Below are 17,853 nucleotides of genomic sequence, written 5' to 3' on the forward strand. Positions count from 1 at the left end.
TCAAGAGACCAGCTCAGAAAGCTATTGCACTGGGTTTGGGGTTTGAAGTCCAAATCAGGTAAAAATTGAAAAATCAACAGATTTTTCTCAAATGACACCGAATGATCAAGGGGATTTATTATGAAGAAAATGGAAAACGCAGTGAGGTAAAGGCTAGAAAATTGTGTCAAGGATTTTTTTGTTGGTTTGTTTTTCATCATAAGGCACCTGTTTTAAAGGCAACATGTGCTGTTCTATAAATATTTTCTTGGAAAACCTTACTCCATTCACTCTACCACCTTGGTCTTGCCCTTCCAACTTGTGTGTGTGTGTGTGTGTGTGTGTGCGTGTGTGCTCCCTAAACTCAAAGAGCATTGAGAAGGAACATGATTTGATTTGGGGCCTTTGAAGATTCCCAAACTGCCCTTTAGACATGGTGCGCGTAGAAGAGTTCAGAATGCTGCAGGGAGTGCTTACAGACAAACAGGCCACCTTCAGAAACATGTATCCCTCAGTGGAGACAACGTCAAGAAATAATAGGTGCACATTTTGATATTTTTGTTTAATAAAGTTTTCTATTATTTTGTATCATCTTTTTTGGTTTATGCTCATATAAGAGCTAAACTCACAAAATTCTTAGAATAAAACCATATAGGCAAAGCATCGAGCCTTTGCTTTTGACAATACATTCTTAGATGTGACACAAAAATCACACACTGTTTAAAAAAATTAAAAGTATACTAATGGATGTGAAGTATAAAAAACTTTATGGACATCAAAAACTTTATGATGAAAAAGAATATTTCGCTTTAGAATGGGGGAATATATTTAATTTAGTTACCATATGATAATGGGTCAATATCTGTGATTTGTAAAGAACTGTAGCAACTCAATAATGAAAAGACAACCCAATTTAAAGATGGAAAGAAGCCTTGAATAGGCCAGCAAACAAATGAAAATATGTTCAACATCATTAGTCATTAGGGAAATGCATACCCAAACCACAATGAAACACATCTTCACATCCATTAGTATACCTCTTATAAGAAAAATGAAAACTAAAAAACCTTGATGATGCTGAGAAGAACGTAGAACCTTCATGCATTGCTGGTCCAAATATAAAACAGTGCAGCTATTGTGTGAAATAGCTTGGCAATTTAGGAAAAAGTTAAACATAGAAATACCATCTGACCAAATAATTCCACTTCTAAATATACTGTATACCTAAAACTTGAAAGCGGGACTTAAACAAATATTTGTACACCAATATCCATTGCAGCATTTTTCACAATAACAACAACAAACAATAGGATCAACAGATGAATAGATAAACAAAATGTAACATATACAGCTAAAAACCCAAGCTCACTGCCATGGAGTTGATGCTGACTCATAGCAACCCTATAGGACAGGGTAGAACCACCTCTGTGAGTTTCCAAGACTTTACAGGAATAGAAAAGCCTATTTTTCTCCTGAGAAGCAAGTGGTGGTTTCAAACTGCTGACTTTGTGGATAACAGTCCAATTTGTAACCCCTATGTCACCAGGGCTCCATATATATATATATATATAGAGAGAGAGAGAGAGAGCTAGTGGAATATTATTCAGCCATACAAGGAATGAAATTATCATACAGGCTTTAACATGGATGAATCTTGAATATGATGCACAAAGTGAAACAAGGCAAACACAAAAGGATAAATACGAACTATCTAGAATAGGAAAATATATAGAGATAGAAGTAGATTAGGGAGTACCAGGGTCTGAGGGTGTATTGCTTAATAATTTCTGTGTGGGGTGATGAAACTTTTTGGAACTATATGATGATAGTGGTTTTAAAATGTGAAAGTTATGAAACTAAATTGTACACTTATAAATGACTATAATGACATTTTTATACCTTTATGAATGCATATAGGTACAAACATTCTCAACAGAATTCTAGAGAACGGAATTCAGCAACAGATAAAGGAGATTCATAGTTAAATGGGATTCATACTAGGAATACAAAAGTGATCCAACAATAGAGAGTCAACCAATGATTTTCACCACATCAACAAAACAAAGAAATCAGAAGACTGTCTCAATTAGCAGATAAGGCATTTGAGAAAATCCAACACACTTCTAAAAACAAACAAACCAAAAATCAGAAAAACCTCTCAGTACACTAGGAATAGAAAGAAAGCATTCAAATAATTAAAGGAGGCTATAGCTAAAAGCAACCGTCAACATTACTGTCTGTTGGGAAAGACTGAGAGGTTCCCTCTTGAGAATGGAACAAGACAAAAATGCTTATTTCACCAATCTTGTCCAATGTTGGACTGGAAATCCTAGCCCGAGCAATAATGCAAGAAAGGGAAATAAAAGGTATCCAATTGGAGATGCAGGAAAAAATGTCCCTATTCACAGATGACATTATCTTATACAAAGAAAACCCCAGACAGTCTATAAGAAAGCTACTAGCTCTAAAAGAAGAATTCAGCAAAATGGCAGGTTCAAAACCAACACTAAAAAGATCACTCAAAAAAATCAAGAAAATGGTACCATTTCAATAGCCTCCAAAATGACGACATATTTAGGAACATGACAACTATGAAACACTACTGCAAGAAACTTAAAAGATCTACATAAACATTTTGTGTTCATGGATTAGAAGGCTTAACATCGTGGAAATGTCAACACCGTGCAAAGAAATCTACAGAGATAGTGCAGTCCCAATCCAAAGAATACCAGAACAATGGTTTTTTTCCACGTAAGTGGAAAAACCAATCATCAAATTTACATGGAAAGGAACAACAACTCACTGCTATCAAGTCGATTCTGACTCATAGCAACCCTATGGATCAGGAGAGACTTGCCTCTGTGGGTTTCTGAGGCTGTCATTCTTTACTGAACTAGAACGGCTCGCCTTTCTCTTATGGAGCACCTGGTGATTTGAACTGCTTTCCATGGAAGGCCTTCTGACATGGAAAGAAACAAGGCCTGGAATAGCCAAAGCAATATCGAAGAAGAAAGTCAGAGGCCTCAAACTTCCGGATCTCAAATGGGCTCTACAGTCACAGAATTCAAAATGTTCTGCTACTGGTTAAGTGAAGACACATAGACCAATGCAATAATATTGAGAACACAGAAATAAATCCATCCATCTAAGGGTAGTTGATTTTGACAAGAGGTTAAAGTCTATTCAGTGGGGGAAGAAACAGTCTCTCTAACAAATGGTGCCGGCAAAACGGGGTATCCATTAAATAGAAAAAATGAAACAGGATTTATACTCCTCACCATACATGAAAATAACTCACAGTGGATCAAAGACCCATATGTTAAAGCTACATTATGAGGCTCCTGGAAAATAACACAGGGACAAAACTATGAGACCTACTTGAGTTTCGTTTGTTTGTTTGGTTTGGTTTTAAGAGACTATCACACAAATGCACAAAGAGAAGACAAATTAAATATCTGGAGGCTCTTTAGGCTCATCAAACAATTATCCAAAGAGTAAAAAGGCAACTTACTGACTGGGATAAAGCCTGCATGAGTGATATGCTCATAAGGGTTTAATTTTTTAATGTATAGAAAAGAACAACAACAAAATAAATAATACACTTAAAGAGTGGGCAAAGGACATGAACTTTTTTTCCCCCATCAAGGACATTCAAGCAGCCAATAGACACATCAAAAGATGCTTGCAATTATTTGCCATAAGAGATCCAAATCAAAACTACATTGAGATATGGTCTCACTCCTGCAAAAATCACACTAATTAAAAACTAGCAAACTATACATGCTTGTGATGATTGGAGCCCTATCCACTGCTGGCGGGATTGCAAACTGGCATGACCACTATGGAGAAGGGCATATCACATCTTCATAAAGATAGAAATACCATCACCTTGTGATCCAACAACCTCACTCCCAGGTGTATGAGGGAGCTTCAAAGCATCTGGTTTACCAGAGTTCTAATTGCAGAGACTCAGATGTGAGCACACCTATGTTCACTGCAGCATTATCCACAACTGCAAAAAGATGGAAACATCTCAACTGCCCAATAGTAGAGATAACAAAATGTGGTACATATACAAGAACTACTACATACTCATAAAGAAAAATGATGAGTCCTTGAAACATCATATGGATGAATCTGGACGACGTTGTGAAATAAATGAATCATAAAAACAAATATTTTATGATCACACTTTTAACATGTATATATGTACAGAAAAAAATTATAGTTCTAGGAAAGGGTGGGGAGTAGGGAGTATTATTGAGATAGTAGGTATTTGTTAGTTTTAGAGATGGCATAGGTAACCTTGAGTGTAAGTGAAGTTCACACAATGTGATTAATGTAAATTATGCTACTGAGATGTGTACAAGAGAAAAAATTTTTGGTTAAAAATCATAATTTTGCAACAACACTAACAACACCCCAAAATAAGTGTGTTTGCATGAGTATGTATGTAGACATATATGTGTATAAACATGTGGGTAAATATATGTGCACAGATAGATATATCTGTATAGTTACGAATTTCACACTCTCCTCAAGCAGCCATTTTCAGGCACGAACTCACCCACGGCTCCCTGCCTCGTGGCCTTGCACGCTTTCCAGAGAGAGGGTGCACTGCCTGAGACTGTATCACCCCAAATTTCCCTTCTCTCATAAAAGCTACTTGGATTTACAACAGTGCTTCTGCCGTGTGAATTCTTTCAGCTTTGAGAAGCAAGAACAGAGGCAAACCATCCCAAAAGCCTAACTGATTCTTTGTTCTTTCCTACTCCTTTCTGAACTTTGTCTTTGGGTAAATGCTGCCCCTTTTGATCTTAAATGATTGATTATCCTAAGGTATGCATTATCTCCCCAGTTTTATTGCCCATAGGTGTCCTCAAGTGCCCTCCAGCCCATAGCCATCTTGTGCACAGCAGAGAGAAACTCTCCCCAACCCCGAGCCATCCCCACGATTGTGTCTGTGCTTGAGCCCACTGTTTCAGCCTGTGTCAGCCCATCTTCTTGACTGGAGAGACCATTCTCCTCTACTGTGCCAAGCTTGACCTCTTTCTGCAGGCACTGGTCTCTCCCGACCACGTGTAGGAAGTTCTTCACGCTAAGGAACACTCTGGCTGCATTTCTCTCCAAAACAGATTAATTTGTCCTTTTAGCCATCATGGTACTTTGAATAATCTTCTCCAGCGCCACAATTGAAATGCATTGGTTCTTTTTATGTCTTTCTGGTGTTACAGACTTCTGTATTATTTGGTTAAAACTGAGTGATGGGAGTGAGATCAGCCCTAGACCTAAAGTGTGACTAAGGGCTATAATCCTGGGTGTGCCATGGGTATCTATCAGACCAGTAAGCCTGGACTTTTTAATTTATGATTTTGAATTTGTTCCACATTTTTCTCCCACTCTCCAGGATATTTTAATGTGATTATTTAAGAGAATGGTCAGGAGGTCAGGCAGGTAGCATCTAATAAATTTGGTTTCAGGGCATGAAGGCTGAGAGTCATGGGCTGCACTCATCCATTGGACTAATTGTTCTTACACTTGGATTTTCTTCATTCTTCTTTGGTCCAGATGGAGAGAGACCAATAGTTGCACCTTAGATGGCCTCTCACAAGCCTTTAAGACCCCAGTTGCTACTCACCAAAGTTGCATGTAGAACACTGTCTTTGTGAGCTAAGTTATGACAATTGACTTGGTATCTCGTTTTGGGGATTCAGAAAGGGCAATCTTGACAGTTTCCTGAACCGGCCTTATAAGGAAGAACTTTTCACAAAATTGAAAACTGCATTGGTGAAGAAAAGGCCAGGAAAGTTGCACTGGCAATTATTTTTTTTTCTTCCACAACAATCTAACTGCATATCCTTTGAGGGTAGCAAGCGTGGTCCTCTGAGAATTTCCTTAGGAACCTTTCCCCATCCAGTAGGCCATGTCCCTTTAGACTTCTATTTAGTCCCAAACGCAGAGAACAATCCAAAGGAATCGGATTGGTGTGCCTTGAAGATGTCAAAAGTGCTGTTTTTGGGTGTTACTAGAAGAGTACAGAATTCTTTGGGCGGGGGGGGGGGGGGCGTGTCAGAAAGAAAGGAACACTGCTTTCAGAAGTATATAGACCTCTATATTTATGGAGGGCTTGCTTACAAGCAGTAGCTTCACATTTTTATGTTTCTGGTTATTTAAAATTTCTGTGCTTTTGTAGCAATACAATTAAATTTACCCACATATATATTTCTCTCTTTCTACTCCCACTCATACATACTTCTCCTATGTGTGAAATACACAAGAATGCTGGTAGAATTATTTTAGATGGACAAGTCTTGTACTAAGATGATATTATTTTTTCTATGTAATGATACAGCATATCTTCAGGTTAGGACTTGAGTTGAGACACCTATTTGAGGAATAGTCCTTTTAAAAAACCTAATTTTATTCTGTCTTGTATTACTCATGTTGTTACATGACGCAGGCTAAACAGCGGTACTATGATATTGGTGATATGGTGGGGCGTGGGGAACTGCAGGCTTATTAAAAATATTTTAGAACATATTTCCAAAGCTGCTTCATATTTTATTGAGAGTTTGAATAAAAATCTGGGGAACAGGAAAGCTGCCAGCATAAACACTTATTACAACTTGGAATGTCAGGTATGCATCAGTGACTTCAATCAAATCCATGTGAAATAGCACTGTTAATAGAATCTAGTTGCGATCTGATTTTCAAAAGACAGCTGGGCTAGCTGTTTCTGTTTTAGAATCTCAAACTAAAATGCCAACAGAAAAATATGAGCTCTCATCAAAGCGTCAAGATTCAGGACTAATAGCAAGGACAGTTATTGTGGTTGATGAAGTTGTGTCCTGTGCAGTGTACCCAGCTGAGGGAGGTGAACAATTACTAAGTTTTTACCTCTTAGGTCTGGGTCTTCCCAGTAGGGTACCATTTTCAAAGCCAGCAAACGTGCTGATCCGAAGGATAATAAGGAAGCTTCCTACTAGAGGAATGGACGGAACCCTACTCTGTGAGACCTACAAATAGAATTTCCCCACTACTTTGTCCCCATACCTTGCAGTAGTACCTTCTTTTGTTACCTATTTTGGAGCTATGGCTTGGAGTATGCCAGCATGATCCTCATACTAGTAGATAGATATGATGCTCTCTACGCAGGGCTATAAGCTAATAAGGAAAGGAGCTGAGTGTGTTTGAATCTCCTGAGATTTCATTGTTTGGTTGTTTTTTATTTAAGAAAATGGGAAAATTTTATTGGAGCCCATGCGGGAAACCCTAGAGGGACCTATCATACCCTACTGTGTAGGCATGCCCAGCAAAGGGTCACACCATTCCCTGTACCCCCATGACCCTGTACCACCTGGAGCAGAATTTAATTTTTAAAACTTTTTTTAATCAAAAGAAACACCAGAGAGTGCACCTGATTAGCCAGGAATTTTCCTCTTCATATGAAAATAACTGGAACGAGGATAAAAGAGCTCTCTTTAGTCTAACACCCACCAATTTAAAATCAACAAGTAGCTGTGAATTGTGATGTCTTTGTCTCTTCCTTCAAGAACTCTGCTGAGACTCTAATAGTGATGGGGTAGACAAGGAGGAGAAGCAAGGAAAATGCACACATTCTAAAGCTCTTATTGCTAACTGGATGTTTTTCTTCCTTTCTTGCTCTATCAACATGACATTTAACATCTACTTGACGGACACTACCCTCAAATGTAAAACAAAACAATGCATCTTTAGCTACCATTATTAGAATGAGATCTACATATAATTTCCTTATTTCCACATATAAATAATAAGACACATATAAATAATAAGACCAAATAAGCAGAACACTTTTACTCTTTGCCACTTGAGTTTTTGTTGCTATAATAATTTTATATAAAATTATCTTTATAAAATTATTTATATTTTTACCTTGTGTCTAAAAATTACTTTCACTCTCCCATTGTTTTATATTTGCAGCAGGCTTTACTTACTCCAGTATAGAAACTATTTCAGATGCTTGTAAATATTTCTTTTATATCAGGATTTCACCTATCTTTTTAGTTCTCATTCCCTTTTTTACTGAACTGAAATGTATCTTTGATCAATTGTATCAGGAAATGAGTTGTACAATTTCCAAGCCATAGTATATCTGAGGATGTCTTTCTTTAGCCTTCCCATGTAAATTATAACTTGAATAGGGATAAACTCTTTAGGTCAAACTGTCCCAGGTCATTCTATTCCATTTCTCTATCAAAATATTTCTGCCACTTAAGTAGTTGGTTCTATATGTAGAAGCTTTCAAATTTAAATATATGGTCAAGCATCCACAGCTTTACAGTTGATAAATGTCAACAAGTCAGCTGTGACATATCAAGAACTAAGTCACTGTGTGCTCTGAAGATAGGAAATCACATGTCAGAGGAAGCAGATGATGCCAGATCTCTCACGTAGAGCATCCAGTTTTCAAAGGTAGTAGAAGTTAGTGTTCTTGATTAATTCAACACAAAGTACAATCACTCAAATGATAAATATGTTATTTTTCACATGTCTCCCAATTTTACAAATTCTAAGTTCCACATATGCAATATTATAAACTTAAATGTTCATAGTCAAAAGATGAAAACAACCCAAATGCCCATCAACAGAGAAATGCATAAACAAAATGTGGTGTACTTTCACCAAAAAAGGAATGAAATACTTCTGTCTGCTTTAACATAGCTGAACCTTGAAAACATTAAGTAAAAGAAGCTAGACCCAAAGCCCATATATTGGATGATTCCATCGATATGACACGCTCCTGTAAGGGATTTGTGGGGTTCAGGGGCTGGGCAGGCAGACATGAGGAGTGACTGCTTAGTGGGCATGCAGTTTCTTTCTGGGGCGATGGAAGGCTCTGGAACTGGTTGCCCCGCAGTGTGACTGTACTAAATATCACTAACAGTAAGCTAAGCATTATGTGCACTTTACCACAGTAAATGATATTCAATATCATATTGTCTTAACAGAAAACAACAGAGCACTGGTGCACTGTTGGATAAGCACGGGACTGCCAGCCACGACATCTGTGGGTAAACCCGCCAGTTGCTCCTAGGGAGGAGCTGAGGCACTCTGCTTCCATGTCTACAGCATTGGAGATTGTCATAGATGCACTATGAGTTGGAATTGACTCAATGACAGTGGATTTTTTTCTCAGTGAAGGGGCACGTATACAAAGAAATGCTATATAACGGATTTTTAAAATGAAGCAACTCTAACTTGTATTAATTCAATTCCCAAAATACACTGTTAAATGAAAGCAAAGCAAAACCAAACCAAAAGCAAGCATCAAAGAGTGTGTAAACTGTACAACCATTTGTGCAATAGGCAGTCACTCTGGAAGGCGGCACGTTGGGAGCAGTAGCAACCTTAGGAGATAAGGACCTGGATGCTAGGGGATAGGCCTGGGAGGGATTCATTCTACAACCAATGTGTTTCTTTGTATCTTTTGAGTTTTGTTCCAAGTTAATGGATTATGCGTTTTTAAAAGTACTCAAAATTCACTGTCTTAAATTACTCTTGGGCTGAAAATAAAATAAAAATGAAAAGATGTAAAATAAGGAGGATGTGAAAGTGACATAAAAGAACTTTTAAGTAGAGAAAATTATTTGCCTTAAATACCTTCACTATAAAACATAAAAATAAATTCACAAATCACAATCAATATTTTGTATATAACCAGTGATTGTAACTAAATTGCAATCTGAAACTAGCACTACCCCAGTAGGGAAAAAAAACTGAATTCTTTTGTACAAAGCTTAGTCCCACTGCTTTGTTTAGTTTCTGATTGCTTTGCCTCAGTAGGGCCCCAGGGTTCCTTGGTTTATACCACATTGTCTTTGTTCTTTGCTGTTAGCTTGCCCTGTGAACTGAAATGCAGGGCCCACATATTACAGGACAGGCATCCAAGAATATGGACTGAAGAGAAAATAGGGAAATGCATAAGTTCAGTCTGGTTCATTTTAATTAACCTACTTATTCTCTTACCCAAATAACAATAGGCAACCAAAAAAAGCACTTTATAACAGTAAGCCCACCTTTCATTACTTCGTATTGATAACATGCTTTTTGGTAATATGAGTGTTAAAAATATGTAAATGCTGTATTGTGTATCAACAAAGAACTGTATTGTTTGACAAAGAGAATCTATACAATCAACTCTAAAGATATTGAAAAGATAGTGGATACCTTTTAACATGAATTGCTTTTTTTCTTTAAATACCCTTTTAGTACACTAGAACTAGAAGGATCTTTGGTAGTTATTTGAGATTTATGGTAAATGTGTCAATCTCAAACCAACAGCCAACGTCATTTTGAATGTTAACCACTAGGGAAATTCCCACCCAGATCAGGAAAAAGACAAGGCTGACTGCTTACTGTCTTCTCTGCTCTTAAATATTGTTTTAGACATTCTGGCTAATGTGGTGAGAAGAAAAAAGATGAGACAAAATTATTATTGTTAGCTAAAAGTATTTAGGACAGATAAGAAATGAATAAAATGGCCAGATGCAAGATAAAAATCACTAAGTCAACAATTTTCCTAAATAGCAGCAGTAATTCATTTGAAAATAAAGTGGAAAAAATATTCCTACCAAAATAGTGTATGCGCACGCACGCGAACAAGAAGTTCGAACAGAGCATATTGGGATAAATAAACACGAAAAGCCAAAAGCCACTTCCATAAACCCCTTCTGACTCCGACTCATCTTTTTCCAGCAGAGCAGCTGGTCCGTTCAAACCACTGACTGGTTAGCAGCTGAACACTTTAACCACTGCATCACCAGGGCTCCTCCTGCTCACTGAGGCCTTGGTACTCCGAGAAACGTAGATTGCTCACAGATGGGAAGGTTCTATACTAGAAGATACAATTATATTCCCTCAAATTAGTGCATAAATTTCAAGAAACTCTAATCCTAAATATTATAAGGGATATTTATAGATTTATGTTAAATCTTTCAGTTAGCTATCCACGTCATGTTTATAAATGTTAGGGAAAGTAACTGTATGTGTTCCTAATCCCCCAATTCTACAGGGAATCTCAGCAGATGCCTTAATGGGATGGACCAGACAGATAACTTCACCAGCCTTTGCTTGCTTTGATGTTGACTGCCAGAGAGAATAGCGTGTGTCCTTGGCAGTGTGCCCAGCGGGCGTGTGAGGACAGGGGTGGCAGTGAGAAAAAGGGAAACTGAGTTACTAGGACTGACTGGGTTGTTCTCTGACCGTGGGCAAGTCTTCTTCCGTTTCTGCTCATCATTTTCTCTTGCCTGTGACTGGAATTAGACATCTCTAACATACTGTTTCAGTACTGTAGGAAGGCAGGGACATGGTAATACAGAGTCATGGAAAAAGAACTTACCTATGGATTTTTGTTTACTTCCTGGCCCAGAAGTAGATGGCAGTTATTAATACATATAGCAATGGATAGTGATACTGGAGGTGTATATTTTGAACTATCAACTTTTCCTAGGGTTATGCTTAAGAAAATGCTACATAATTTTAATATTACTTTTTTATTGTGAGACCCAAAGGGCCAGGTGGTAATAGCAAGTCTAGATTCCTATAATTATGTGAGTTTAAATAGTCTAAAGTAGGAAAGGCAGAGATGCTCACTGTCATGTGTTTATTATGAGATGGAAAAATATGAAACCCTAGTTTAGTATGGACAGGTTAGATCACAGAATTCTTAGAAGTATAAACAGAAATACAATATAAAATTAATTTACTTTTCAGCAAACAAACAGCCACTTTGTAAACCATCTGTAACTTAATCCAGGCCAAATACATTATCAGCCTTACTTTCAAAAAGAATAAATCACTCAGTAGGGTAGGCTTACACTCCCTCCAGACAGAACCTTAAAAAAATCATTTCAAAGAGACATACATTCTACCTTGAAAGTTGGAAAGAAAGTAAAAAGATGACAGTATTTAAATGTTTTGCACGAGAGGGCATGCCTTGGGTAGGCGTCCTGTTTTTAGAGACTAAATTGCTAACAATGACAGTGAATACAAAGGCATCATTAAATCATGTCATAAATTACTCACATTGCAAAAGCAAGAGCAGAACAAATCTGCAACATTGCAGTACAAGGCAGCCAGGCCAACTTGCTAAACTGAGAATTGATAGGAATTACTAAAGTTTTGGTTACCTCTTCTCCCCGTTCCAAGTCTTCTTTCTCAGATTGTTTATTCCTCTTTAAACTTCTAGGCTTTATCCACATACCCTAGCAATGCCGTCCAACAAACTGTCCTCAACTCTCCCTTGTGTTGAACTGGGAACTTCCACTGAGAAATCCCCTGGCTTGAGGACTTCCTTATTTGTAGATATCAACAGCCAATAGCGGCAGATTATTGAAATGAAGCAAAGGCTACCAGAAAATATTCTGTCAACCACCCGTGACTGTGGCCCTGACTTCCTTTTGAAGTTGAGGTACTTTACTTGACAAGTTGGGAGATTTCAGCAAAAATCCAAAAATTGTAGATACAAAATATATTTTGGGATTAAGGACACTTTCATACACATTAAAAAAAGAGTATTTATTTGAAAAATGGACTTCACCTTTAACAAGTCGGTCCTCTCCCACCTCAGTTTATTTAATCTCTTTTATATAGATGGACTAAAGAACACCCTACATAAATCTTTCCTCATTACCATAATAAAGACAGCCCTTCCTCAAGTGGCCTAGGAACCACCGAGGACACAAATCTATACATAACAGCCATGGACATCACAAGGCAAAGGCTGGTGATAATAAGATTTATATTGGATTTCAGAGCTTGAGTTCAAGTACTTGGAAGGGTCAATCAAGGAAATCTTAGGTATCATCAGCTTCAAGTCCTTGAGACCACCTTTCTGCTTTGAAGAACTAAGGTTTACATGAAAGAATATACTGGGGTCTTTATAAGGACATGAATTTCTCCCTAGTGACTTGGAATAAAACTTCAACTTTTATATGCAAATGGAAGTCAGCATGTGCACCACAAACATTTTTCTTTGTTATAACATTTTAGGCTTGGAAATATTCTAAGACATCATCTGTTCCATTTCCTTATTTTGTTACGGATGTGGAAACGGGAGAGGGCAAATGCTCAATGTCACAAGCAAAGTTAGAAGCAGCAATCACTTTACACTTGGGATCTCTGGAAACCAAGTGCATTTCTGTAACCACCGTGCTACTACTCTCCCTGTGTATCAATTTATTGCATGGGATGGGGAGACAATAACACGTGATCTTTCTCCTTGTTTATCCCCTGCATTTTATAGAGGAGTCTAAAGTCTTACTTGAAATTCCATGATTAATAAAAGGGCTAGAACTTCGGGTTCTTAGCATAGTTTCTTTTCTACTTTAAACATCCTCCAATTTTCAGTTAGGTTGAATAAAACCTGAGTTTTGCTACTTACGATGAAATTATTCTGTACAAAGGAAATAAATTCGATAAAAATCTCAAATGCTAAATTATCTCGTGATTAAAAATCACTCCATATAGTGAAGTATTAATTTCCTCCAGTGCCATGTGTTTTATAACTATCTGATTGATGAAATATCAAATATTAAACTTTCTTGCATGCAATGGAAAAATAGAGCCTGTCTAATAGTGTGAATATAGTAAAACATACCAAAGAAAAAAAAAATAAGACAGCCTCTGCTAGAAAGAACATTTTCCTTTCAAGAATTTGTGTTTTTTGAATTAGCAGGGTTTTAAAAACAGCTTTAAAAAAAAAAAAAGCAGTGTTCATGTCTTGACTGGGAAATACCCGTTCACTTGTCTCTCCATCCTGTGCCTGCTCCCTCCTCTATTTCCTTTGGCACGTGAGCTTGGCTCACACTCAAGTGCAGGCAGAACTAGCTTCTCCTGAGTGCGTAGGCCTGGTGAGGTGGAGCACTGCTCAATGGTAGTGTCACTAAATATCACAGTGTGGGGGTGTGGACTGCTCCGGGTGACAGTCACAGGAGGTGACAACCAAAATGACTATGTAGCAGAACACCAATCTATATTTGTGAGATGAAAATATCCTTGTAGGTTATTTATAACAACAGAAACATTTTTCACAAGTCTAGCTTACCTGTGTCATGATTCCTTCAGGCCTAAAACACCACGTTACTATACCTTTTGAACATTCACATGTGCTCCGGTTCGAGCCAGCACTATTACCCAATTACAACGACCTTTCCAGTGATGTGGTTTCATTTGTGCACACTGCGACCACGGCTCTTGTTTTCCTAACTGTGAGAGCTCTTTCATAGTCACGCATTTGGTGACATTTTCTGGTGTTTTAGTTATAATATTTCAGTATGTAATATGGATGAACCTACATTAGGGACCTCTTTTTAGAGTGAAGTAGTAACTGAAGTGAAAAAAAAGGGAAGAAATAGTTAAAATCATCTACTCAGTTGCTAGAATGCTGTAGAAACATTTCTACAAGATGGTTTCGTTAATATTCTTGTAATCTAAGAAGCATCACATTTAAGCAATTTAAAACCATTTTACCATGCATTATTCTACACTGATAGTAAACTGAATACACACAATAACTATTGATAATATAATTCTGTCATGCCCGACTAGAGAAACTGACAGTTTAAACCAAGGGAAATAGGTTGCTTGATTCGTGTTTAGAAAGAGAACAAAAATCTTCTGTTGATATAATTTCAGTATCTGAATTTTTTCCTTTAAAAGCATTCTCTTACAAATATACATCTCATTTAAAAGAAAAGTTCAGGGCTTAAGTTTGAATTCTGGTTTAAAAATAGTGACACATTAAAATTTATATGTGTGGAACTAACCTACCCAATATATTTACATTGTCTTTTTTTTAAATGACTAGCATATATTTTAAAAACCCTGCAGTGTTTTTCTTTCATGCAACAGCGCTGTTGTTGTTGTTATTGTTGTGAAGTGCCATTATGCCGGTCCTGACTCACAGTCACGCTATGCACAACCAAATGAAACACTCCCCAGTCTGGTGCCCTTCTCAAGACGAAGTCCATTGTTCAGCCACATGGAGAGCGGTGCAGCAGAGACCAAGAGGATACTAGTAAAGTAAAGCAAAAGAGGCAGGGATTGACTTACTCCCAAACACTTGCTCGATTCGTGCTTCATTCACTATGCGGAGGCTTCAAAAAGTTCATGATTGATAGCCAGGGTTCATCGAAACACACTGCTTGTTCATCTCTAAAGGACGAAGCTGATTCCTTCGATGTGTTTACAGACGAACAAAGAGTGGAAATGGCAACATTTGAGGCAGAAGGGACTGTTGAAAGTGATTCTAGCCACGATACGGCAAAGGAGATGAGTGACATTAAGGAGAAAGACTTGCAAATTTTGCGTGTTCCCTTTCTGAGAAATACCAGGTCCAGATAATTTCTGGTTGACATCATCAAAAGGGGAAGTGCTCCTTTCCAGAAGAAAGACGCGCCTTTCAGTGCTGCAGCAGGGCAAGATGCAAAAGCCAATCGAGACGTGAGGCAGGCTTCAAAGGAGTTGTATGAGGTGATGCCGCAGGTGGGAACATTCTGTGGTCTGGATGATTTACTCACTCCTCAGCAAGCATTTATGCTGTTTTTGCTGCCAACTGTTCGCTGGTAGTGCTACAGATATGACATCCACATTTGCGACTGGGTTTCAGAAGAGATGGAGACGGAGCCCTCCAATACGCAACAATGAAACATTCGAAGAGCATCTACAGCGCAACGAAGAGGAGGAAACACTGGCAGCAGGACTGGGACCGCACGGGCCCACTGACACCGAAACCACTGCTTTGATGAGAGCGGAGAAGAAAAAGTAGAGAGGCATCTTGCCCAGATTGCTTGCCAAGAGGGATGTGGCATTCCATGGCCATAAGGAAGATGGGTCCGCCTTGAAAAGGGCAATTATCTTGAGATGGGTGAGTTGCTTTCCAAATACGGCCTACAGCTCAAAGAGCATCTCATGAGATTAAAGCAGAGCACATGTAACTGTAAAGTTATCAGTCCCTTCTCTTGCACCCAACCTTCAGAAAGTATGTATAATGCCCTGGGCAACTGATATGAAGGAGGACCTTGTCATGATCATAGAGTCTGTGGAGTGTTTGGGGACCATGCTAGACAGCATAGCCGGTAGATCACATACTGGCCAGCTGTCTGAAGTGATCAACTACGTCAAAATCAGTATTAGGAATCTTTAAGTGAAAGTCTTTCTAAGGTTTTTAAAGGAAATAAGTCTCAGCTCTGACATTCTTAGAAACTGGAAAGTGGGAGGTTACAATATTGCTGCTGTGGTGGCTGAAATCCATGGACGTGTCCAAGCCATTCTCTCTCTCTCTTCCTGTTGGCTGAAAGTTTACAGAACATATTCATTTGTATAGGCCAAGGGAAAATGATATTTTTGATGTATTTAAGGATCATTTTCATTTTCCTTTCTATTAAATACTTTTATTGGGGGCTCTTACATCTCTTATCACAATCCATACATTCATCTAGTGTGTCAAGCACATTTGCACATATGCTGCCATCATCATTTTCAAAGCATTCTCTTCCACTTGAGCCCCTGATATCAGCTCCCCATTTCTTCCCCCTCCCTTCCCCACTTACCCTCCCTCACAAATCCTTGATAAGTTATAGATTATTATTATTGGCATATAATTCACATACGATTCAATGGTTCAACCACATCAAGACAAGTTGTGCAATCATGAGGACAATTCACGTTTAAAACATTTTCTTCATTCTTGTACTCATGGTTATTGGCTCTCCATCTCCCCCAGCCTCCTCTGCCATACCTCCAAGGAATCATTAATCCAGTTACTGCCTCTACCGAGTTACCTATCTTGGATTTCATATATAGAAAACAATAAGAACAAAAACTAAGAATAACAAAGTAAAACAGATAAAACCTAAATGGAAAAGAAATCAGGAAGTATTAAAAACTAGAATGTAAATGGGTCACAGTGGAGGTCAAATGATAGGGTGTCAAATTTTAACCTAACAGCATCTGTAGCAATTCACTTTCCCAGGCATTCTGTATGATAGCAAGGCTGTTCACACCCCTAGTCCTTGATCAGAGGGGATTCTTTAGGGGCTCAATCCACATGTATTGCACCTTCATTTAAACAACAACAACACGTGAATAAACAAAAACTGAAATGTCTTTAAAATGGGCCAAAATGGAGATCAAATGGTATCTTTTCTAACCTAACTAGTCTGCCATAATTGACTTCACAATGTTCTCTGTCTGATAATCATGCTACTTACATTTCTCAACTATGATCATAGGGGATTCACTGGAGGCTCAATCAATGTGTGGATGCTGAAAATGGATTTTGGGTTTCCGGTGTCGTCTATAACCTTCTGAAAATTAGGTATTTATAATTTAAGCCCTGATGCCATTCCCTTGTTTATATTTGGATTTTATTATTTACATTCAATTCTTCGATCACACAGGCTGGTGTGCTTCTTCCATGTGGACTTAGTTGATACCTCACTTGGATGGCTGCTTGTCTTTTAAGACCCAAGACACTATTTTTTCCTGATAGCCAGGCACCATCTAGTTTCTTCACCACACTTTGCTATAGCACCCATATCTTCAGTGATCTCTTCATGAGGGTGAGCATCAAACAGAGCCATGTTATATGAATTAATTGTTCTTATATCGGGATAGGATGAAAAACAAGCTCAAATCCACGAATGTTCATCCATACACAAGGGGGTATGCACCCCCCCAAAAAAAAACCCAACAACAACAGGAAATGTTCCACTAGTTGGAGCTTTCGTAGTACACATTTATCCTGCTAGGGGAGCATCGAGCAACTTGCTCTGAACTAGTACTTCCAGTGGCATCACCTAGGAAGGTTCTCTCTGGTCACAGTGAATTTTT

This window comes from Tenrec ecaudatus, chromosome 13, assembly GCF_050624435.1.
Source record: "Tenrec ecaudatus isolate mTenEca1 chromosome 13, mTenEca1.hap1, whole genome shotgun sequence".
In the NCBI taxonomy this organism is placed as follows: Eukaryota; Metazoa; Chordata; class Mammalia; order Afrosoricida; family Tenrecidae; genus Tenrec; species Tenrec ecaudatus.